Genomic DNA, 24534 nt, shown 5'->3' on the forward strand with positions numbered 1-24534 from the left:
ACATATTGTATACAATTATATAAACTTTAAAACAAACAAAAAAAGGGAAAAAACCCAATTGAGTCTATGGAATAGTTATTCTTCAAAATGGAGCACATAACTGGTAAGTATATTTCATTTGCAGGCAATCCACTGCATTAAGGGAAAAGAAAATTAGTCTTTTTCAGGGGAGTTCTTGACTTGTTATTTCTCTGGGGGCCTTTAAACTTCATTTGTCCCCTTTAGATGAAGGAAAGTGAAAGCTGATTTCAATATGCCATCATGACTCTGTTGCCAAAAGCAGAGAAAGGTGGCCCACAAAAAAACAGAGTCCAGGGTAAGTCATTCTCCAGTGAACAGGAAAGAGGCTGAAATTGGTCAGCTGTACAAAAGTCCAATACATCAGACCTCCCTTACATGTATTCCAGAATTTCTGTCTCAGGTCCTGAAACATGTCATCCTTTCCCTGGAGAATACTCATACTAGCATAAAAGGCAGAGATGGCCAACCAGCCCTCTGAGTGCCATGTCGCACAGCACCTTGGCCTGGACGGCGCACAGTGCACAGCTAGGAAGCGGACACTCCAGCAGTCACAACTGTATGTAGTTGAAGTTCTCCTGGAAGGCCACGGCCACACCGGCCACGTGCTGCCTATGCCACCAGTCTGAGGGGTTGCCCTGCAGCTGCCACTGCAGTGCATCGCCAGCCAAGAAGAGCTGGGTGTAGAGCAGCACGTTCATGGGCCAAGGGTAGCGCCAGGTGCCGTTGAGTGAGGGCCCTGGGTGCCCATCAGCGGCTGCCAGCTCCAGGGCCACATCCTCTGCACCCTGCCTGTACCCACGGGTCTTTGATGGAAACTTGAAAGATGGGTTAGTCTCATTTAAAAAAAAAAAAAAAAAACCTGGAGTTCCCATCGTGACTCAGCGGAAATGAATCCGACTAGGAACCATGAGGTAGCGGGTTCGATCCCTGGCCTCACCAGCGTTGCAGTGAGCTGTGGTGTAGGTCATAGATGCAGCTTGGATCTAGTGTTGCTGTGGCTCTGGTGTAGACTGGCAGCAACAGCTCCAATTCGACCCCTAGCCTGGGAACCTCCATATGCCACAAGTGCGGCCCTAAAAGACCAAAAAATTAAAATAAAAAATAAAACCTAGAAACTCTCACTTAAGGTAAATTAATTCTGTATATGTACATTCTCAGCTACTTTTATCCATTATATTTACTTTTAAGACAATGACCTTTCCCCATCCTTATTTGCAATTCTGAGAGCACCTTTTTATAAGTCATCTTTCCTCCTTTTTAATAAGGTGTTGACTGATTTACTAGATTGGAAGAGAAGCATACATTAACAGGAGGTTCTGTCAATAAAATTTTTGAAGCTTGAACCAGGTGAACCCCTAAAGTTCCTGAGATTCATGAAGATTCTATGATTAATACAGAATGGGCTTGGCTCCCTGAAACATTTCTCTTTGCCCCTGTCACCAAGGAGGACACAGATTGAACCAGGCCAGGTCGATTTCCACTTAAGAATAATTTGAACTGGAGTTCCCATTGTGGCTCAGTGTAAATGAACCTGACTAGTATCCACGAGGATGAGTTTCCATCCCTGGCCACTCTTAGTGGGTTAAGGATCCTGCATTGCTGTGGCTGTGGCTGGCAGCTGCAGCTCTGATTGGACCCCTAGCCTAGAACTTCTACATGCCACAGGTGTGGCCTTAAAAAGAAAAGAAAAAGAAAGAATAAACTTGAACTATGTGAAAAGCTCCTCATTTTATAAGACAAGCCTTCCTATGACCTTGAAACACTGACACTATGAAAAAACTTTAAAATTGGATCTATTTTGTTCACTGTGACAGGTCTGTTAGCTCAGATTCTATATACATCAGTAGCTGAAGGTAGGTAAACAGAAGTAACCCTTATTTGGTGGATTGATTTCAACATGGGAGAAAGTCTCTAGTCAGACCAAAAAGATTTGAGCTCCACCCTGCCCCCACCCCCACCCCTTTTCCTTCTTTCTTTCCTTCTCTTTCTTTCTTTCTTTCTTTCTTTCTTTCTTTCTTTCTTTCTTTCTTTCTTTCTTTCTTTCTTTCTTTCTTTCTTTCCTTCCTTCCTTCCTTCCTTCCTTCCTTCTTCCTTCCTTCCTTCCTTCCTTTCTGGCCAGCAGCATGCAGCTGCTTGATGTGGGATCTCAGTTCCCAGACCAGGGGTTGAACCTTAGCTGCAGCAGTAAAAGCAGAGTCCTAACCTCTAGGCCACCAAGGAACCCCCTCCACCCTGCCCTTTGATACTTTTAAATAGTTACTTGTATGAACACACTAATGGCACACCCATCCAGTTTGCAGATGATAAGCTGGAAAGAAAGGTAGTACAATTGGATGACATTTAGGATTCAAAATAAGCTGGACAGGAATTCCCTGTGGCTCAGAGGGTTAAGAATCTAAATAATATCCATGAGGATGCTGGTTCTATCCCTGGCCTTGCTCAGTGGGTTAAAGGATCTGTCATTGCCAAAACTGCAGTGTAGGTCACAGACGCAGCTCGGATCTGGCATTGCTGTGGCGTAGGCTGGCAGCTGCAGCTCTGATTTGACCCCTAGCCTGGAAACTTCCATACGCTGCAGGTGCAGCCCTAAAAAAGACAAAAAAAGGAGGGGCTGGGCACGCAGGAATAATAGGCTAAATTTAACAAGTTGAAAAGAAGGAGATCAACTTAAAAACTTGTACTGGCTCCTAAAACACAACTGTACAAGTAACAAAGGGATGAACACAGCAGCAGAGTTAGGGATTTCAACTAGGCTCAACATAAGTGAATAGGGATATTGATGTGATTGTCAAAAAAGAAAAAAAAAAGAAAAGAAAAAAGCTAAATTAATCTTGGTCTGTGTGAGTTGTAGAATAGGATCTAGAACAAAAAATCTGACATATTCCCCTGAAGCGATCAGAAAACTACTTGAAATAGTACATTTCATTCTAGGTGCCAATCTTTAAAGAGAGATTTTTTTTTTTTTTGTCTTTTACTTTTGTGTTTTTCCAGGGCCGCACCCACGGCATATGGAGGTTCCCAGGCTAGCAGTCCAATCGGAGCTACAGCTGCCGGCCTATGCCACAGCCACAGCAACACCAGATCCGAGCCACATCTGTGACCTACACCACAGCTCACGGCAATGCTGGATCCTTAATCCACTGAGCAAGGCCAGGGATCAAACCCGCAACCTCATGGTTCCTAGTCGGATTCGTTAACCACTGAGCCACGATGGGAACTCCTAAAGAGAGATATTAATGAACTGAAGTATGAACAGAACAGAATAAACAGAAAGATGAACAGATGTTAAAACCCTGCCATGAGAATAATGGCAGTAAAGGAACTGCAGGGGGTTAGCACTAAGAAGACAAGACATAGTAGAGGAAATCAGTGACTACTGTTTTCAAATATAAAGGGTTGTCAATTATCAGAGCTGCCCAACAATGGAAGAGACTATCTCTAGACGAATAAATATCCTCAAATAATGGCAGGTTTAAGCACAAACTTGGACAATCATTTGGTGTGGATAGAGAAATTCAAAAGCTGGGAAAATCCCTAGATCTCTCTGCTAAAAAAACCCAAAAGCCATGACACTCCAGTAGCAACAGGGATACCTAGCACCCCGATCTTGATTTCTGAATATCATTCCTCATTTAAGAGAGCCAAAGCTCCTTGGAGAAGTAGCTGATTCCAGGGCTACATCAGGGAGAAATATAAGCCTGGAATATTCTTGTTGTCCAAGAAAGTAAGGAAGTGCTAAAGAAATGGTGAGGAAATGTAAATGGACACAGAAATCAGCTTGAAAGGGCTCCCACTGGCCAAATCTGGACCAATTTAGGCATTGAACTGAAAGAGAGTAAAACATTATAACCTGTGCAAGAAATAAGTATCCGGAGCTCCCGTCTTGGCTCAGCAGAAATGAAACTGACTAGCATCCATGAGGACACAGGTTCAGTCCCTGGCCTTGCTCAGTGGGTTAAGGATCTGATATTGCCATCAGTTGTGGTGCAGGTCGCAGACATGGCTCAGATCTGGGGTTGCTGTGGCTGTGGCTGGCAGCTGTAGCCCCAATTAGACCCCAATTAGCTTGGGAACTTCTATGTGCCACAGGTGCAGACCTACAAAGCAAAAAAAAAAAAATCATAGTAATAACAGATTCAGGCACATATAATCAATGAATGTTAAAAACTACTGGATGAAAGTTTGATGAGAAACAAAACATTTTTACACTCTCAAATTATATCCCCACAAATTGTATATTAATTACAAAGGGTAAAATAGCAAATTTACAATGGAAAAACCTGACAGATTTCACTTTAACCAAATAGCCAAACTTAACATCAGCGATCGTGGGACAAACTGACATCATGTACCTCCTGTTGTAATGCACTAAGAATATACCACTTCTGCAATATTCCTTAAAAATGCATGACCTGAAGTTAATCATTAAGAAGCATCAGACTGAAGTTCCTGTTGTGGCTCAGTGGTTAACGAATCTGACTTGGAACCATGAGGTTGCAGGTTCGATCTCTGGCCTCGCTCAGTGGGTTAAGGCTCCAGCGTTGCCATGAGTTGTGGTGTAGGTCACAGATGCAGCTCATATCCCGCACTGCTGTGGCCCTAGTGTAGGCCGGTGGCTACAGCTCTGATTGGACCCCTAGCCTGGGAACCTCCATATGCCACAGGATGTGGCCCTAGAAAAGGCAAAAAGACAAAAAAAAAAAAAAAAGTATCAGACTAAGGAGAAAACAGGAGCATTATACAAAGTAACTGTCCTAAACTTTCCAAAAATGACAACATAATGAAAGAAAAGAAGACTGAGGAAACATTTCAGATTAAAGGAGAATGAAGTGACATGACAAATGAATTCAATAAATAATACTGGATTATAATCTGGACTGGGGGAATATTGCTATAAAGGACATTACTGAGACAAGTAAAATCTGAATATGGACAGTAATAATATTGTATCAATGTTAATTTTTCAGATTTTGATCATTATTAACCCGTGGTTTTGTAAGAGAATGTCTCTGTTCTTAGGAAAGAAATCCTTAGGATGTAGGAGCACAGGAAATTTGACTGCAAATTACTCAAAGTGATTCAAAAAATAGAGATGGAGCTAAAATATGAAAGCAAATGTGTTTGTGATGATTGTTGTACACCTATAAATGTAGTAAAATTCATTAAGTAATAAAAAAAGCCAATGTGGCAACATGTTAAAAATTTATGAATCTGGGAGTTCCCGTCATGGCTCAGTGGTTAACAGATCTGACTAGCATCCATAGGGTACAGGTTCAATCCCTGGCCTCGCTCAGTGGGTTAAGGATCTGACGTTGCCATGAGCTGTGGTGTAGGTTGCAGACATGGCTTGGATCCTATGTCGTTGTGGCTATGGCACAGGCCATAGGCTGCAGCTCCGATTCTACCCCTAGCCTGGAAATCTCCTAGCCTCGGGTATGGCTCTAAAAGGGAAAACAAATAAACAAATAAATAATTTAAAAAGTTTACGAATCTGGGTAAAGAGTATATGGAAGTTCTTGGTACTATTCTTCCAACTTTAAGTTTGAAATTATTTTAAACGATACTATTTAAAAGCTTTGAATGATTTTTTAAAAGAGAAAACCATTCTACATGTTCTCTAAAGTTCTATAAAGACTAACAGCAGGAGCCAAATTCTAAAACCAAATATTTTAGCAAAAGATACAATAACTTTTTTTTAAGAAAAATTGTAGTTGATTTACAACATTATATTTGCTTCAGGTATACAACATAGTGACTCAAAAATTATATAGATTATACTCCATTTATAGTTATTATAAAATTGGCTATATTCCCTGTGCTGTACAATACAACATTGTAGCTTTCCCTCTTCCTACAGGTAACCACTAATTTGTTCTCTATATCTGTGAGTCTATTTGTTTCATTATATTCATTTGTTTAAGAGCAAACATAAAAGTGATAACATACAGTATTTGTCTTTCTATCTCTGACTTATTTTCACTAAACATAATACCATCCAGGTCCATCCACGTTGTTGCAAATAGCAAAATTTCATTCTTTTTTATGGCTAAGTAGTATTCCATTATATATGTATATAATGTGGCTGCACCAATTGACATTTCCATCAAGAGTGTAGTAAGATATCTTTTCTCCACATCCTTGCCAACATTTATTATTTGTGGCCTTTTTGATGATAGCCATTCTAAAAGGTATGAGATGATATCTCATTGTGGTTTTGATTTGCATTTCTCTGATAATTAGCAATGTTGAGCCTCATGTGCTTGTTGGCCATCTGAAGGTCTTTGGAAAAATGTCTATCTAAGCCTTCTGCCTATTTTTTAAATCATTTTTTATATCGAGTTACATGAGCTGTTTAGATATTTTGGATTTTTAACTCTTTATTGGTCATATTATATGCAAATACTTTATCCCACTTGGTTGTCTTCATTTTGTCAATGGTTTCCCTTGCTGTGCAAAAGCTTTTAAGCTTAATTAGGTCCCATTTGTTTATTTTTGCTTGTTTCCTTTGCCTTAGGAGACATATCCATAAGAATATTGCTACTATTTCTCTCAAAGAGTGTTCTGCCTATGTTTTCTTTCTTTCTTTCTTTCTTTCTTTCTTTCTTTCTTTCTTTCTTTCTTTATTTATTTATTTATTTATTTATTGTCTGTTTAGGGCCACATGTGCAGCATATGGAAATTCCCAGGCTAGGGGTAGAATCGGAGCTGTAGCTGCCAATCTATGCCACAGCCACAGCAACATGGAATCCAAGCTGCATCTGCAACCTACCGCAGCTCACCACAATGTGGGATCCTCAACCTACTGAGCGAGGCCAGGGATTGAACCTGTGTCCTCATGGATACTAGTTGGGTTGTTTCCACTGAACCATGATGGGAACTTCCTGCTTGTGTTTTCTTCTAGAAATGTTATGGTTCTGGCCTTACATTTAGGTCATTAATCCATTTTGAGTTTATTTTTGTGTGTGGTATGAGAAAATGTTCTAATTTCATTCTTTTACATGTAGAAAATCTCCAGTTTTCCCAGCATCACTTACTGAAGAAATTGCCTTTTCCATCATTATATATTCTTGCCTACCTTGTCATAGATTAATTAACTGTAAGTGCATAAGTTTATTTCCGGGCTCTCTATTCTGTTCTATTGATCTACGTGTCTGTTTTTGTACCAAGAAATCAGTGAGCATGATACATCCAGCTTTGTTCTTTTTCTCGAGGTTGCTTTGACTATTTGGGGTCTTTTCAAACTTCCATATAAATTTTAGGCTTATTTGTTCTAGTTCTGTGCAAAATGTCATGAGTATTTCCAAAGGGATTGATGATTTTAGGTAGATTATTTTAGGTAGTATGGCCATTTAAACAATATTAATACTTCCAATCCATGAAGATGGGCTATCTTTCCATTCTTTGTATCATTTTCGGTTCCCTTCATCAGTGTTTCATAGTTTCCAGAATATAGATTTTTAACTTCCTTGGTTAAGTTTACTCTTAGTTATTTTATTCTTTTTGATGTGATTTTAAACAGGATTATTTTCTTGCATTCATTATAAGTGTATAGAAAAGCAACAGATTTCTGTATATTAATTTTGTATCCTGCAACTTTAATGAATTCATTTATTAGTTCTAATAGTTTTCTGATGGAGACTTTAGGGTCTTGTATATATAGTATCATGCCATTTGTAAATAGCGAGAATTTTACCTCTTCCCTTCCAGTTTTTTTTATTATAGTTGATTTACAATGTTTCATCAAGTTCTGTTGTACAGCAAAGTGACCCAATCACACACATTTCCCTGTGCTGTATAATAGGGCCCCATTGCCCATTCATTCCAAATATAAGAGTTTGCATCCAAAAAACACCCAAAATGCCCATCCATGCCACTCCCTCCTCTTACCCCTGGAGAACCCCAAGTCTCCTCTTCTTGGCCATGATCTCTTTGTTTGTTTTAGATAGGATCATCTGTTCCATATTTAGATTCCACAATAAGTGATATCATATGGTATTTGTCTTTCTCTTTCTAACTTAACTTCATTTAATATGAGAATCTCTAGTTACATCCATGTTGTTGCAAATGGCATTAGTTTGTCTTTTTTATGGCTAACATTCCATTGTGTATATGTACCACATCTTCTTAATCCATTCATCTGTCAATGAACATTTAGGTTGTTTCCATGTCTTGTCTATTGTGAACAGTGCTGCTATGAACATGGGGGTGCATGTATCTTTTTCTTTTTCTTTCTTTTTTCTTTTTTTTTTGCTTTTTAGGGCCGCACTCATGGCATATGGAAGTTCCCAGGCTAGGGGTCGAATAGGAACTGTAGCAGCCAGCCTATATCACAGCCACAGCAACCTGGGATCCGAGCTGCATCTGTGACCTACACCACAGCTCATGACACCAGATCCCCAACCCACTGAGCAAGGCCAGGGATCGAACCTACATCCTCATGGATACTAGTCAGATTCGTTTCTATTGTGCCATAGCAGGAACTCCACATGTATCTTTTTCAATGAAAGTTTTGTCCGGATATATGCCCAGCAGTGGAATTGATAGATTATACAGTAGTTCTATATTTAGTTTTCTGAGGTACCTCCATACTGTTTTCCATAGTGGTTGTACCAATTACATTCCCACCAACAGTGCAGGAGGGAACTTTTTCTTCACGCCCTCTCCAGCATTTGTTATTTGCTGACTTGTTAATGATGGCCATTCTGACTGGTGTGAGGTGGTACCTCATTGTAGTTTTGATTTGCATTTCTCTAATAATGAGCGATGTTGAGCATTTATTCATTCATATGCCCGTTGGCTATTTGTATGTCTTCTTTGGAAAAATGTCTATTTAGGTCTTCTGCCCATTTTTCAATTGGGTTTGTGTTTTTTTGTTGTTGAGTTGCATGAGTTGTTTGTATATTTTGGAAATTAGGCCCTTGTTTGGTGCATCATTGGCAAAGATTTTCTCCCATTCTGTGGGCCATCTTTTCATATTTTTGTCTTTTTGTCTTTTTTTTGGGGGGGGCACACCTTCAGCATATGGAGGTTCCCAGGCTAGGGGTCGAATCAGACCTGTTAGCCACTGGCCTAAACCATAGCTACAGCAATACTGGATCTGAGCCACGTCTGAGACCAACACTACAGCTCATGCAACACCAGATCCTTAACCCACTGAGCAAGGTCAGGGATCGAACTTGCATCTTCATGGATACTAGTCAGATTTGTTACCACTGAGCCATGACAAGAACTCCATCTTTTCATATTTTTAGTGGTTTCCTTTGCTGTGCAAAAGCTTTTGAGTTCGATTAGGTCCCACTGGTTTATCTGTGTCTTTATTGTCATTATTCTAGGAGGTGGATCAAACAAGATGTTGCTGTGATTTACGTCAAAGAGCATTTGACCTAAGTTTTCCTCTAGGAGTTTTACAGCATCTGGCCTTATGTTTAGGTCTTTAATCCATTTTGAGTTTATTTTTGTATACGGTGTTAGATAGTATTCAACTTTCATTCCTTTACATGTAGCTTTCTAGTTTTCCCAGCACCATTCATTGAAGAGACTATCTTTCTTCCACTGTATGTCCTGTCCTCCTTTGTCATAGATTAGTTGCCCATAGGTGTTTGGGTTTATTTCTGGGTTTTTTATCCCAGTTCCATTTGTCTATATTTCTATTTTTGGAGCAGTACCATATTCTTTTGATGACTGTAGCTTTGTAGTATTGTCTAAAGTCAGGAAGCTTGATTCCTCCATTTTCATTATTCTTTTTCAATATTGCTTTGGCTTTTTGGGGTCTCTTGAGTTTCCATACAAATTTTAAAATATTCTGTTCTAGTTCTCTGAAGAATGTCTTTGATAATTTGATAGGGATTGCGTTGAATCTGAGGTTGCCTTGGGTAGTATAGTTATTTTGACAATATTGACTCTTTCAATCAAAGAGTGTGGTATATCTTTCCATCTGTTTGTGTCATCTTTGATTTCTTTCATCAATGTTTTATAGGTTTCAGAGCACAGGTCTTTTGTCTCTGTAGGTAGGTTTATTCCTAGGTATTTCATTTTTTTGATGCAGTTGTAAATGGGATGGTTTCTCTGGTTTCTCTTTCTGATCTTTCATTATTAGTATAAAGAAATGCAATTGATTTCTGTGATTAATTTTGTAGCCTACAACTTTGCCTGATGGGTTCTAATGGTTTTCTGGTTCTGTCTTCCCTTCCAATTTAGATGCCTCTTATTTCTTTGTCTTGTCCGATTGCTGTGGCTAGGATTTCCAATACTGTGTTAAATAGACATGGTAAGAGTGGGCATCTTTGTCTTGTTCCTAATTTAAAAGGAAAAGCTTTCAGCTTTTCATCATCAAGTATGACCTAGCTGTGGGTATTTCATATATGGCCTTTATCATGTTGAGATTTGTTCCCTCTATATCTACTTTGATGAGAGTTTTTATTATGAATAGATGTTAAATTTTTTCAAATGCTTTTTCTGCATCTGTTGAGATGATCTTGTGATTTTTATCCTTCCTTTTACTTATTTATTTATTTATTTATTTTTATTATTTTCCCACTGTACAGCAGGGGGATCAGGTTATCCTTACATGTATACATTACAATTACATTTTTCCCCCACCCTTTCTTCTGTTGCCACATGAGTATCTAGACAAAGTTCTCAATGCTACTCAGCAGGATCTCCTTGTAAATCTATTCTAAGTTGTGTGTGATAAGCCCAAGCTCCCGATCCCTCCCACTCCCTCCCCCTCCCATCAGGCAGCCACAAGTCTTTTCTCCAAGTCCATGATTTTCTTTTCCGAGGAGATGTTCATTTGTGCTGGATATTAGATAACAGTTATAAGTGATATCATATGGTATTTGTCTTTGTCTTTCTGGCTCATTTCACTCAGTATGAGAGTCTCTAGTTCCATCCATGTTGCTGCAAATGGCATGATGTCATTCTTTTTTATGGCTGAGTAGTATTCCATTGTGTATATATACCACCTCTTCTGAATCCAATCCTCTGTCGATGGACATTTGGGTTGTTTCCATGTCTTGGCTATTGTGACTAGTGCTGCAATGAACATGCGGGTGCATGTGTCTCTTTATCCTTCCTTTTATTAATGCAGTGTGTCACATTGACTGATTTGCAAATGTGGAACCATCCTTGCATCCCTGAAATAGATCCCACTTGTTCATGGTGTATGACCCTTCTTATATACTGTTGAATTCAGTTTGCTATTGTTGAGGATTTTTACATCTATATTCATCAGAGATACCGGACTGTAATTTCTTCTTTTGTAGTATCTTTGTCTGGTTTTAGTATCAGGATAATGGTGGCCTTGTAGAATGAATCTGGGAGTGTTCCATCCTCTTCAATTTTTTGGGAAGTATGAAAAGGATAGAATTCTTTGTATGTTTGTTAGCACTCCCCTGTGAAGTCATCTGGCTCTGGACTTTTGTTTACTGGGAGTTTTTTTTTTAATTACAAACTCAATTTCACTACTAGTGATTGGTCTGTTCAGTGTCTATTTCTTCCTGATTCAGTCTTGGAAGATTGTATGTTTCTAGAAATTTATCTATTTCTTCTAGATTGTCCATTTCATTGGCATATTAATTGTAGTGTTTTCTTAGGATTTTTGTATCTCTTCTCAGATGTAGTGCAGGGTCCTAGCCATCTCCAATCCCACAACTGCACACTCTCCTCAGCAACAGCAGCCCTCACTCTAGTGGAGAGCTACAGTGGGGCAAGAGGGGCCATAGTGGATGCTTGGCATGGGCCAGAGCACCAATTGAGGTGGTTGCGGGATACTGGCCAGAGTCCCAGGCAGATTCAACCTGCTTCCTCTGCCTTGTTTTGGTAGTAAGCAAGTGGTGTATGCATGCTTTTCAGGGCCACAATCTAGTTTTCTTAGAGCTCTCCTGTTAGTCCCACTAGTTTTTAAACCAGATGAGAGGACTTGTCTTCTGAGTGTTGGACCCCAGGACCATGGTGCCCAATATAAACCATTCACTCAGAATTCCCATCGTGGCTCAGCAGTTAGTGAACCCAGCTAGCATCCATGAGGATATGGGTTTGATCCCTGGCCTCACTCAGTGGGTTAAGGATCCAGCATTGCCGTGATCTGTGGTGTGGGTCACAGACATGGCTCAGATCCTGTGTTGCTGTGGCTGTGGTATAGGCTGGGGGCTGGAGCTCCAATTGCTCTAAAACGACAAAGAGACCAAAAAAATTTTAAAAGTAAAAATGAATAAACCACTCACTCCCCAGGGAAGATCTCTAAGCCCATGTAATCCCTCTCCTCTTCTATATCCCCTCCTAGGTATGCAGGTTCAACTAGATCACTTCTCCCTTTCTATCCAACTTTGTTTGGATCTTTCTTTGCAGCCTTGGTTGTAGAATAGGCTTTCTGCCTTTCTCCGGTTTGTTTACAGTTACAATTTCTCCAAATGTAGATGTGTTTTTTAACATGTTTGTGGGGATAGGTGAGTTTAGCATCCTCCTACTCCACCATTTTGATCTCCTCCCCAAAGAGACTATAATCTTATTAAGAATTTTTTACAAGACTTAAAAAACTTAGTAAAAGACTAGAAATAGTCTTTATTTAAGAGAAATAACATAGTATTTTGTGTCACATAGGCCAGGATTCAAATCTGTGCTCTGCCACTTATTATTTGCATGATTTTGGGAAAATTGCTTCCCTTTGCTCAGCCTCAATTTCCTCATGATATAAAGACAATACCACTTACTTTTATAGTTACACATGTGCAAACACACACACACACACACACACACACGCCCCTAACATATAAAGAGCTTTTATAAATCATTACAAATCAATATGAAAATGATGAAATTACCCCCCCAATAGAAAAATGGGCAAAGGATAAGAACAGGCAATTCATGAAAAATTGTATAAGATAAATCAATAAATACAGTTTGTGAAAATGTGTTTAACTGCACCACAAGTCAAAGACATGCCAATAAAACTGAAATATATTTTTTAACCTATAAGGCTTGCAAGGAATAAAAACACTGATGAAAATATGAGAAAATGTACTACTGGTGATAATGCAAACTGGTACAAAATTTCTAGAAGGCATTTGATAACATTCATTAAAACTGATCTAGAAACTTCTACACTGAACGTTGCAAAACTATCTTAAGAGAAATTTTAAAGGTCTAAATAAACGGATATACCATGTTCCTAGAATGGAAGACTCACTATTGGTTTTTTTTTTTTTTTTTTTTGTCTTTTTGTCTTTGTTGTTGTTGTTGTTGTTGTTGTTATTGTTGCTATTTCTTGGGCCGCTCCCGCGGCACATGGAGGTTCCCAGGCTAGGGGTTGAATCGGAGCTGTAGCCACCGGCCTACGCCAGAGCCATAGCAACGCGGGATCCGAGCCGCGTCTGCGACCTACACCACAGCTCACGGCAACGCCGGATCGTTAACCCACTGAGCAAGGGCAGGGACCGAACCCGCAACCTCATGGTTCCTAGTCGGATTCGTTAACCACTGCGCCACGACGGGAACTCCAAGACTCACTATTGTTAAGGTGTCAAATCTTCCCAAATTCATCTATAGATTTAATAAAATTGTAATTATAATCTTGCCAGATTTTAAAATAGAAATTGACAAGCTAATTTTATTTTTATTTATTTATTTTATGGCCGCATCCATGGCATATGGAAGTTCCCAGGCCAGGGCTTGAATCTGAGCTGCAGCTGCAACCCTATACCGCAACTGGGGCAACTCTGGATCCTTATCCCACTGAGCTGGGCCAGGGATGGAAAATGCCGCCACAGCAAGCAGCACTGCGATAGCCAGATTCTTAAAACACTGCACCACAGTGAGAACTCTGACAAGCTGATTTTACAATGTATGCAGAGGAGTTCCCTTAGCGGTGCTGCAGGTTAAAGATTCGGCATTGTCACTGCTGTGGCTTGCGTCACAGCTGTAGTGAAGGTTTGATCCCTGGCCCTGTGACATCATTAGTCATTAGGGAAATGCACATGAAAACTACAATGAGATATTACTATATATGAAAATAGCCAAAATTTAAGGCTGACCATATTAAGTGTTGGAGAGGATGAAGAGGTAGTGGAATTCTTATACACTATCAATGTGAATTTAAAATGGTACAACCAGAGTTCCCATCATGGCTTAGCAGGAACGAATCTGACTAGGATCCACGAGTACACAGTTTCGATCCCTGGCCTCTTGTGGGGGGTTAAGGATCTGGCTGTGGTGTAGGCTGGTGGCTAGAGCTCCAATTTGAACCCTAACCTGGGAACTTCCATATACCTTGGATGCAGCCCTAAAAAGCAAAAAATAAAAAAATAATAAAAAAATAAAATGGCACAACCACTTAAGAGAATTATTTTGAAATTTTATAAATTTTTTATTCAAGTGTAGTTGATTTACAATGTTTCTTCAATTTCTATTGTACTATTTAAATCTACATCAGCCCTATAGTCTATAAATGCTACTTCCAGATACCAAAAAACCCCCCAAAAACCAAGAAAACAAAGGCATACATTTACAAAAAGATTTGTACTAGAGTGTCTACTGCAGCTTCAGTCATAACTGCTAAAAAATGTAAACAATTCAAATGCACATCAATAATAGAAAGGACAAACTGTGGTAAATTCATGCAATGGAACACCACTCAATAATGAAAAGGAGAAAACTTGATATGCACAATTAACATGGGAAAATTTCAGAAATGTGCTGAGCAAAATAAGCATTACACAAAAATTGTTCCTTAGACGCTACAGATTTTGAAGTAAATGTTGGTTAATAAATGCATTAACAAGTAATATAGTTACTTTAAGGAGAGAACCAAACAAATACACAAAGATGCATAGGTAAGAATGTTCATCTCAGAAGCTTACAATAGCAAAGAAAAAAAAAACCCTGAAAACAATCTAAATGTCTATTAAGAGAAAAATTAAATAAAATTGTTACATCCATACAATGGAATGCTTCATGGCCATTTTTAAAAATTTTATTGGAGTATAGCTGACTTACAATGTTGTATTAGTTTCAGATGTACAGCAAAGTAAGTTATACATTTATGTATATCCATTCTTTTTTCCCACATAGGATTTTACAGAACATTGAGTAGACCTCCTTGTGCTATCAGTAGGTCCTTGTTAGTTTTCTATTTTATGTATAGTGGTGTGTATATGTTAATCCTATCCTCCCTGTTTATCCCCCCCCCCACCTGGTTTCCCCTTTGGTAACTATAAGTTTGATTTTGAAATCTTTGAGTTTGTCTTATGAATAAGTTCTTTTGTATCATTTTTATTAGATTCCACATATAAGTGATATCACATGATATTTGTCTTTCTTTGACTCACTTCTCCTAGTATGATAATTTCTAAGTCTATCCATGTTCCTGCAAATGGCATTATATCATTCTTTTTGATGGTTGAGTAATATTCCATTGTATATATGAGGAGTTCCCTTCATGGCTCAGCAGTTAATGAACCTGACTAGGATCCATGAGGACACAGGTTTGATCCCTGGCCTCGTTCAAGGGGTTAAGGATCCAGCATTGCCGTGAGCTGTGGTGTAGGTTGCAGATGTGGCTCAAATCCCGTGTTGCTGTGGCTATGGCATAGGCTGACAGTTGTAGCTCCAATTCGACCCCTAGCCTGGGAACTTCCACGTGCCATGAATGCGGCCCTAAAAAGCAAGAAAAAAAATTCCATTGTATACATGTACCACATCTTTATCCATTCATCTGTTGATGGACATTTAGATTTTTTTCCATGTCTTGGCTATTGTAAATAGTGCTGCTATGAACACAGGGATACATGTATCTTTTTGAATTATGGTTTTTTCCAGATAGATGCTCAGGAGTGGGATTGCTGGATCAAATGGTAACTGTATCCTTAGTTTTATAAGGAACTTCCATATTGTTTTTCATAGCGGCTGTACCAACTTATCATGTTGGCAAGGATAAAAATGATTGATAATTCCCAATACTGACAAGTATGTGGGGAAAACATCCTGAAAGGTACTCATACCCTATTAGTAAAGAGTATAAAATCATAGAATCTAGAAGACTATATGACTGTAATTAAAATTCTAAATGTGCACATCATTTCACACAGCAATACATTTCTAAAACTTTATCCTACAGAAATACTCACAATAGGCACACAGATATGTGTACAAAGAATGTAGCACTACTTGTAAGAGTCAAACATTAGAAGAACTCAAATATCTATCAGTGGATTTGACTAAATAAAATGATGGTTCATGTATACAATGGAACACTATGTGGTTATTAAAATTAATTAGTTGCATAGAATCAGAAAGTAGGATGGTGGTTACTAGCAGCTGAGGTGTGGGGAAAGAAGATATATCTTCTTTTGTATAAAGGGGTACAAACTTTCAGTTAGATAAATAAGTTCATGGTTGGGAGTTCCCGTCGTGGCAGAGTGGTTAACAAATCCGACTAGGAACCATGAGGTTGAGGGTTCGGTCCCTGCCCTTGCTCAGTGGGTTAACGATCCAGCGTTGCCGTGAACTGTGGTATAGGTCGCAGACGCAGCTCGGATACTGTGTTGCTGTGGCTCTGGCACAGGCCGGGGGCTACAGCTCCAATTCGACCCCTAGCCTGGGAACCTCCATATGCCACGAGAGCAGCCCAAAGAAATAGCAAAAAGACAAAAAAAAAACAAAAAACAAAAAAAATTAATAAAAAAAAATAAGTTCATGGCGACTGTAGTTAATAACAATGTAGTATATTGCTAAGAGAGTAGATCTCCTCAAGTATTCTCACCACACACACAAAAAGGTAACTATGGGATGTATGTTAATTAGTTTTGTTGTGGTAATCATATCACAATGTATACACATATATCAAAACATCACATTTTAGGAGTTCCCGTTGTGGCTCAGCAATAACAAACTCGACTAGTATCCATGAGGATGTGAATTTGATCCCTGGTCCTGCTCAGTGGGTTAAGGATCCGGCATTGCCATGAGCTGTGGTGTAGGTCACAGATGTGGCTTGGATCCAGCAGTGCTGTGGCTGTGCCTTAGGCCAGCAGCTACAGCTCTGATTCAACCACTAGCCTGGGAACTTTCATATGCTGCAAGAGCAGCCCTAAAAAGCAAAAAAAAAAAAAAAAAAGTCACATTTTATACCTTAAATATATACAATTTTACTCATCTAAATAAATAAAAATATTTTAAATGAATGAGTTAAGACCCTGAAGAGCCAAAGCAGTCTTGAGAGAGTGCTGAATCCTAACCATCAGACTCCAAGGGAGTGTCAAAGCAGTCTTGAGGAGTTCCTGTCATGGCGCAGAGGTTAACGAATCTGACTAGGAACCATGAGGTTGCGGGTTCGGTCCCTGCCCTTGCTCAGTGGGTTAGCGATCCGGCGTTGCCGTGAGCTGTGGTGTAGGTTGCAGACGTGGCTCGGATCCCGCGTTGCTGTGGCTCTGTATTAGGCCAGTGGCTACAGCTCTGATTCGACCCCTAGCCTGGGAACCTCCATATGCCGCGGGAGCGGCCCAAAGAAATAGCAGAAAGACAAAAAAAAAAAAAAAAAAAAAAAAGCAGTCTTGAGAAAGAAGACTAAAGGTATCACATTCCCTAATTTCAAGTGATATTACAAAGCTACGGTGCTCAAACAAGTATGGTACTGGCATAAAAACAGACACATAGGATCGATGGAACAGAACAGAAAGCCCAGACATTAAACTCATGCATATATGGTCAATTAATCTATGACAAAAGGGTCAAGAATCTATACTTGAGGAAGGGCAGTCTCTTTAATAAATGGGGCTGGGGAAACTGGACACCTACATGTAAAAGAGTGAAATTACAGAACATTCTCCAATACCATATACAAAAATAAACTCAAAATCGATTAAAGAGCTAAATATAAGACCAGATACTATAAAACTCCTAGAGGAAGACATAGGTGATAAGCTCTTTGACATGGATCTTGGTAATGATTTTTTGGATTTGACAACAAAAGCAAAGACGACAAAAGCAAAAATAAACATGTGGGACTACATCAATCTAAAAAGCTTCTGCACAGCAAAGGAAACTATCAACAAAACGAAAAGGTAACCTAATGAATGGAAGAAAATATGTGTAACTCATATATCTACTAAGAGATTAATATACAAAATAAAGAACTCGTACACTCAATAGTAAAAAAAAAAAAAAAATCTGGTTAAAAAAGGGGCAGAGGAGTTCCCGTCGTGGCGCAGTGGTTAACGAATTCGACTAGGAACCATGAGGTTGCGGGTTTGGTCCCTGCCCTTGCTCAGTGGGTTAACGATCTGGCATTGCCGTGAGCTGTGGTGTAGGTTGCAGATGCGGCTCGGATCCCGCATTGCTGTGGCTCTGGCGTAGGCCGGTGGCTACAGCTCTGATTCGACCCCTAGCCTGGGAACCTCCATATGCCGCGGGAGCGGCCCAAGAAATAGCAACAACAACAACAACAAAAGACAAAAGACAAAAAAAAAAGGGGGGGGCATAGGATCTGAATAGACATTTTTTCAAAGAAGACATCCAAATGGCCAACAGGTACATGAAAAGGTGCTCAACATCACTAATCATCAGGGAAATGAAAATCAAATCCACAATAAAATATTACCTCACATCTGTTAGAATGATTATTACAAAAAACACAAGAAAGAGCAAGGGTTGGCAAGGACGTGGAGAAAAGGGAAGCCTTGTGTGCCATTGGTGAGAATGTAAATTGGTGCAGCCACTATGGAAAACAATATGTAGGTTCCTCAAAAATTAAAAATATAACTACTATATGGTCCAGCAATTTCACTTTTTTTTTATGGCTGTACCCATGGCATATGGAAGTTCCCGGGCCAGAGACTGAATCCAAGCTGCAGTTGTGGCAATGCCAGATGATTAATCCACTGTCCCAGGCCAGGGATCGAACCCACGCCACCCCAGAGACAATGCCAGTCCTTAACCCACTGCGCCACAGCAAGAACTCCAGCAATATCACTTTTGGGTATTAATCTGAAGAAAATGAACACACTAACTCGAAAAGGTATATGTACCCCCATGTTCAGTGCAGCTTTATTTACAATAGTCAAGATATAGAAACACATAAATGCCCACAATGGACAAATGGATAAAGATGATGTGGGAAATACATACAATGGAATATTATTCAGGCAAAAAAAGAATGAAATCTTGCCATCTGTGACAGCATGAATGGACACTGAAGGCATTATACTAAGGGAAATGTCAGACAGAAAAAGACAAATACCATTTGATCACACTTCCATATGGAGTCTAAAAATAAACAAACAAAAAAACAACATGAAACAAAACAAGCTCATTAGATATGAGAGAACAAATTGGTGGTTGCCAGAGGTAGGGGGTGAAATGGGTGGAGGAAGTGAAAAGGTACAAACATCCAGTTATAAAAGAAATAAATCGGAGTTCCCGTCGTGGCGCAGTGGTTAACGAATCCGACTAGGAACCATGAGGTTGCGGGTTCGATCCCTGCCCTTGCTCAGTGGGTTAACGATCCGGCGTTGCCGTGAGCTGTGGTGTAGGTCGCAGACGCGGCTCGGATCCCGCGTTGCTGTGGCTCTGGCGTAGGCCGGTGGCTACAGCTCCGATTCAACCCCTAGCCTGGGAACCTCCATATGCCTCGGGAGCGGCCCAAGAAATAGCAACAACAACAACAACAAAAAGACAAAAGGACAAAAAGACAAAAAAAAAAAAAAAAAGAAATAAATCAAGCAAATGTAATATATAGCATGGCAACTATAATTAATAATACTGTATTGCATATTCAAAAGTTTCTAAGAAAGTAAATCTTAAAAGTTCTCATCACAAGAAAAAATATTTGTTGGAGTTCCCATTATGGCTCAGCAGAAACAAATCTGACTGGGATCCATGAGGATGCAGGTTCGATCCCTGGCCTCACTCAGTGGGTTAAGGATCTGACGTTGCCATGAGCTGTGGTGTAGGTCACAGATGTGGCTTGGATCTGGCGTTGCTGTGGCTATGGTGTAGGCCAGAGCCTACAGCTCCGATTCAACCCCTAGCCGGGAAACCTCCATGTATTTGGGGTGCAGCCCTAAAAAGACAAAAAAAAAGAAAAAGAAAAAATATTTGTAACTATGTACAGTGATGGATGTTAACTAGATTTATTGTGGTGATCATTTCACAGTATATACAGATATGGAATCATTATGTTGCATACCTGAAACTATTACAATCTTAAATGTCCATATATACCTCAATCAAAAATTAAATTTAAATTTAAAAAACATGAGTACATTGATGCTGCATGTATAAAACAACAAAAATGTCTAAAATATATTATGCAGGAGTTCCCGTCGTGGCTTGTGGTTAAGGAATCTGACTAAGAACCATGAGGTTGTGGGTTCGATCCCTGGCCTCACTCAGTGCGTTAAGGATCCAGCATTGCCGTGAGCTGTGGTGTAGGTCACGGACGTGGCTTGGATCCCACATTGCTGTGGCCCTGGCCTAGGCCAGCGACTACAGTTCCAATTAGACCCCTAGCCTGGAAACCTCCATATGCCGTGGGGTGGCCCTAGAAAAGACAAAATAAATAAATAAATAAAATAAAACATATTATGCAAAAAGGAAGTTGCATAAAGGTGTATAAAATATAGTTTGTACTCAGAAAGTAAAACTTCCTTTACTATTTAAAAAAAAAAAAAAACTAGGAGTTCCCGTCATGGCAGAGTGGTTGACGAATCCGACTAGGAACCATGAGGTTGCAGGTTCGATCCCTGCCCTTGCTCGGTGGGTTAACGATCCGGCGTTGCCGTGAGCTGTGGTGTAGGTTGCAGACGCGGCTCGGATCCCACTTGCTGTGGCTCTGGCATAGGCTGGTGGCTACAGCTCCGATTCGACCCCTAGCCTGGGAACCTCCATATGCCGCAGGAGCAGCCCAAGAAATAGCAACAACAACAACAACAACAAAAGACAAAAGACAAAAAAAAAAAAAACAAAAAACTATATATATATATATAGTTTGTAGAGTTCCCTGGTGGCCTAGTGGTAAGGATCCAGCCTTGAAAATGCCATGGCTCAGGTTGCTATGGCTCAGGTTCCATCCCTGGCCTGGGAACTTCCAAATGCCATGGGCATGGCCAAATCAATCAATCAATTAATTAATATAATAAAATAAAATATAGTTTTGCCTATTATAAAAATTATATAAAATATATGTATAGATGGAATTCTAGATGACTTAAACTAAGTTATTAACAGTGGTTATCTGAAAGTGATAAGATTACCAGAAACTTATACTCTTTAGGTTGTAGGTTTATGTTATTAAGCAAATCTTTTTAATACATATCACTTTTAAAATAATAAGAACACATTTTGAAAAATAAAATGGAGGGGTTATGGATCTAAAGGACAATTACAAAAGGATTAAGGAAATGAGAAAGCTGGAACATGCCAAAGTCAAGGAAAGAGAATGAGATAATGTAATTTTACATTTTTAGTGGAGTAATTCGGGGAAATGACCAAACCCAGGAGCAAGCAGAGGGATTTTTGATGCAGAAGTAGAGTGGGAAAGAAGAGCACTAGCGATAGCCAGGGAACTGGGAAGTTAGGGTGTTGCTTGGTCAGTCCAATCACAGAGCACTGTGACCAGCTAGCAAGTAAAACAGTAAAGATAGTCCAGAAACAGACTCATGTGTATAAGGGAATTTAGTATATGATAAAAGTGGCATTTCCAATCACTGGTGAAAGTTAATAAGTAGTGTTGCAACAATTAACTACCTGTTTGGAAAAAAAATTGTTACAGCAATATCTCATACCATTCACAAAAATAAATTCTAGACACTTTAAATAATAAAACTTAAAACAACAAACTCAGAAACAACCTGTATTGGACAAAGACTCCTTAGATATGAAACCAAAAGCATGAGTCATAAAAGAAAAAATTGATATACTGAACTTCATCAAAATTATGACCTTCTACTCTTCAAAAGACACTAGTAAGAAAATGAAAAGACAAGCTACAAACTGAGAGAAAATGTTCGTGAAGGACCCAGAATATATAAGAACTCTCAAAACTTAATAAGAAAACAAGTAATCCAACTGTTTTTAATGGGCAAAAGATTTGAACAGACCTTATACCAAAGATGCTCAACATCATTAAGTCATCAGGAAAATACAAATTAAAACCACAATGAAAAACAATTACATACCTATTAGGATATCTTAAAAAAAACTGACACTACCAAGTGCTGGGGAACTAGATGTAACTGGAATTCTCATGCATTACTGAAAAGAATACAAGCATGTATAACCAATTTGGAAAACAGTTTGGCAGCTTCTTATACAGTTAAGCCTACATTGACTATACGACCTCACAATCCTACTCCTAGGCATTTACCTAAGTGAAATAAAAACTTGTGTTCAGACAAAAACCTGATGCTGGAGTTCTCACTGTGGCGCAGTGGGCTAAGGATTTGGCATTGTCTCTGTAGCGTCATGGGACATGTGCATTATCTTGATTGTGATGATAGTTTAATGGGCATGTACATATGTACATATGTCAAAACTCATCGAATTATATCCTTTAACCACAAACAGTTAAACAGTTTATTGTACATCAATCATACCTCAATAAAGCTGTTTGAAAAAGGAGGAAGGAAGTTCCCGTCGTGGCTCAGTGGTTAACGAATCCGACTAGGAACCATGAGGTTGCGGGTTCAATCCCTGGCCTCAATCAGTGGGTTAAGGATCCGGCATTGCCATGAGTTGTGGTGTAAGTTGCAGATGCGGCTCGGATCCCACATTGCTGTGGCTCTGGGGTAGGCCAGTGGCTATAGCTCCAATTGGACCCCTAGCCTGGTAACCTCCATATGCCATGGGAAGTGGCCCTAGAAAAGGCAAAAAGACAAATAAATAAATAAAAATAAAAAGGAGGAAGAAATATATGAGAAAAAAAATAAGTGTTTAAAAACTTGCAGTAGGGACAGCCTTCTTAAACAAGACAAAGAAAAGAAAAGCCACAACAGAAAAGAATGCTATGTTGGACTATATCAAAATTTAAAGTTTCTAAAGATATAAAAAAAAATACAAAAGAAAGTAGATTAGGAAATGTTTGCAACATATATAAACAACAGATAATTAATGTCCAAAAAATAAAGAAGTCCTATAAATCAATAAGAAAAAACATCCTGATAGAAACATGAAACATGAGCAAAAGATGTAATAAGCAAATAATGAGAGAATTGCAAATATCAACAAATGTATGAAAGGAAGATATATATATATAGATATAGATATAGATATAGATACACACACACACACACACACACTAATAGAGAACTATAAATCAAAATATCACTTTTTGCCTTACAGTCTTTAAAAAGTTTAAGAAGATTGATTTAAAGTATTGGCAGGGTTATAGGGAAATAGTTACTCTCATATACTGCTGTTGGAAATATTCAGCCTTTTGGTAAGCAATTTTGTACTAAATCCAATAATTCTATTCTGCATTACCTACCTTAGAGAAACACTTGCATATGTCCACAAAAAGAGTTAATGGGGAAAAAAAAACCAGAAAATTAGAAATTATTAGTGATTCTCAGATTATATGTGGTAAAGAACAAGGTATTTTTTTTTCTTTTTTTAACAGCCAAATCTGTGGCATATGGAAGTTCCCAGGACAGGGGTCAAGTCTGAGCTGCAGCTGCGGCCCACGCCACAGCCACAGCATCAGCATCACCAGATCCAAGTTGAAGCTTGTGTCAACACCAGATCCCTAACCCACTGAGCAAGGCCAGGGATCAAACCTACATCCTTCCAGAGACAACATGAGGTCCTTAACCTGCTGACCACAATGGGAACTCTGAGAACAAGTTATTTAAAATAAATTTCCCATCTGTTATGGACTCATACCTTTGTAAAGCAGAGAAAAAAGGAATTACTAGAAAAGTCATCATGCAACGTCATGGCGACATCAAACTGGTACAAAAGTTTTAAAATCCTTACTCTCAACTTCTGTACTTATCTCATTGTGGACAAGTGATAGCACCAGTCTGTGGAATACAGTTTGAGCAGCACTGATCTAAATGTCTATCAAGGAGTTCCCACTGTGGTACAGTATGCTAAGGATCTGGCATTGTCTCTGCAGTGGCTCAGGTCGCTGCTGAGGTGTAGGTTCAATTCCCATTCCCTGACCCAGCACAGTGGGTTAAACGATCTGGCATTGCCACAGCTGTGGTGTAGGTAACAGCTGGAGCTCAGATTCATTCCATTCCTGGCCTGGGAACTTCCATATGCCACAGGCGTGGCCAATAAATAAATAAATAACTGTCCATCAAAAGGGAAATGGGAATTGTCGAATGATCTAGGAATTCCACTTCTAGGTATATATCCAAAAGAATTAGCAGCAAGGACTTGAACAGATATTGGTATATCCATGTTCACAGCAGCATTGTTCACAATAGCCAAAATGTGGCGGCAATGCAAGTGCTCATTGATGGAGATATGGATAAACAAAATGTGGTATATACATACAATGGAATATTGTTCATCCCT

At 39.2% G+C, this 24534-nt stretch overlaps 1 pseudogene; it reads right to left on the reverse strand.

The window, feature by feature from the left end:
* On the reverse strand, nt 202-23946 carry LOC100156665 (annotated as a pseudogene).

The sequence above is a fragment of the Sus scrofa genome, chromosome X (genome assembly GCF_000003025.6).
Source record: "Sus scrofa isolate TJ Tabasco breed Duroc chromosome X, Sscrofa11.1, whole genome shotgun sequence".
Lineage (NCBI taxonomy): Eukaryota > Metazoa > Chordata > Mammalia > Artiodactyla > Suidae > Sus > Sus scrofa.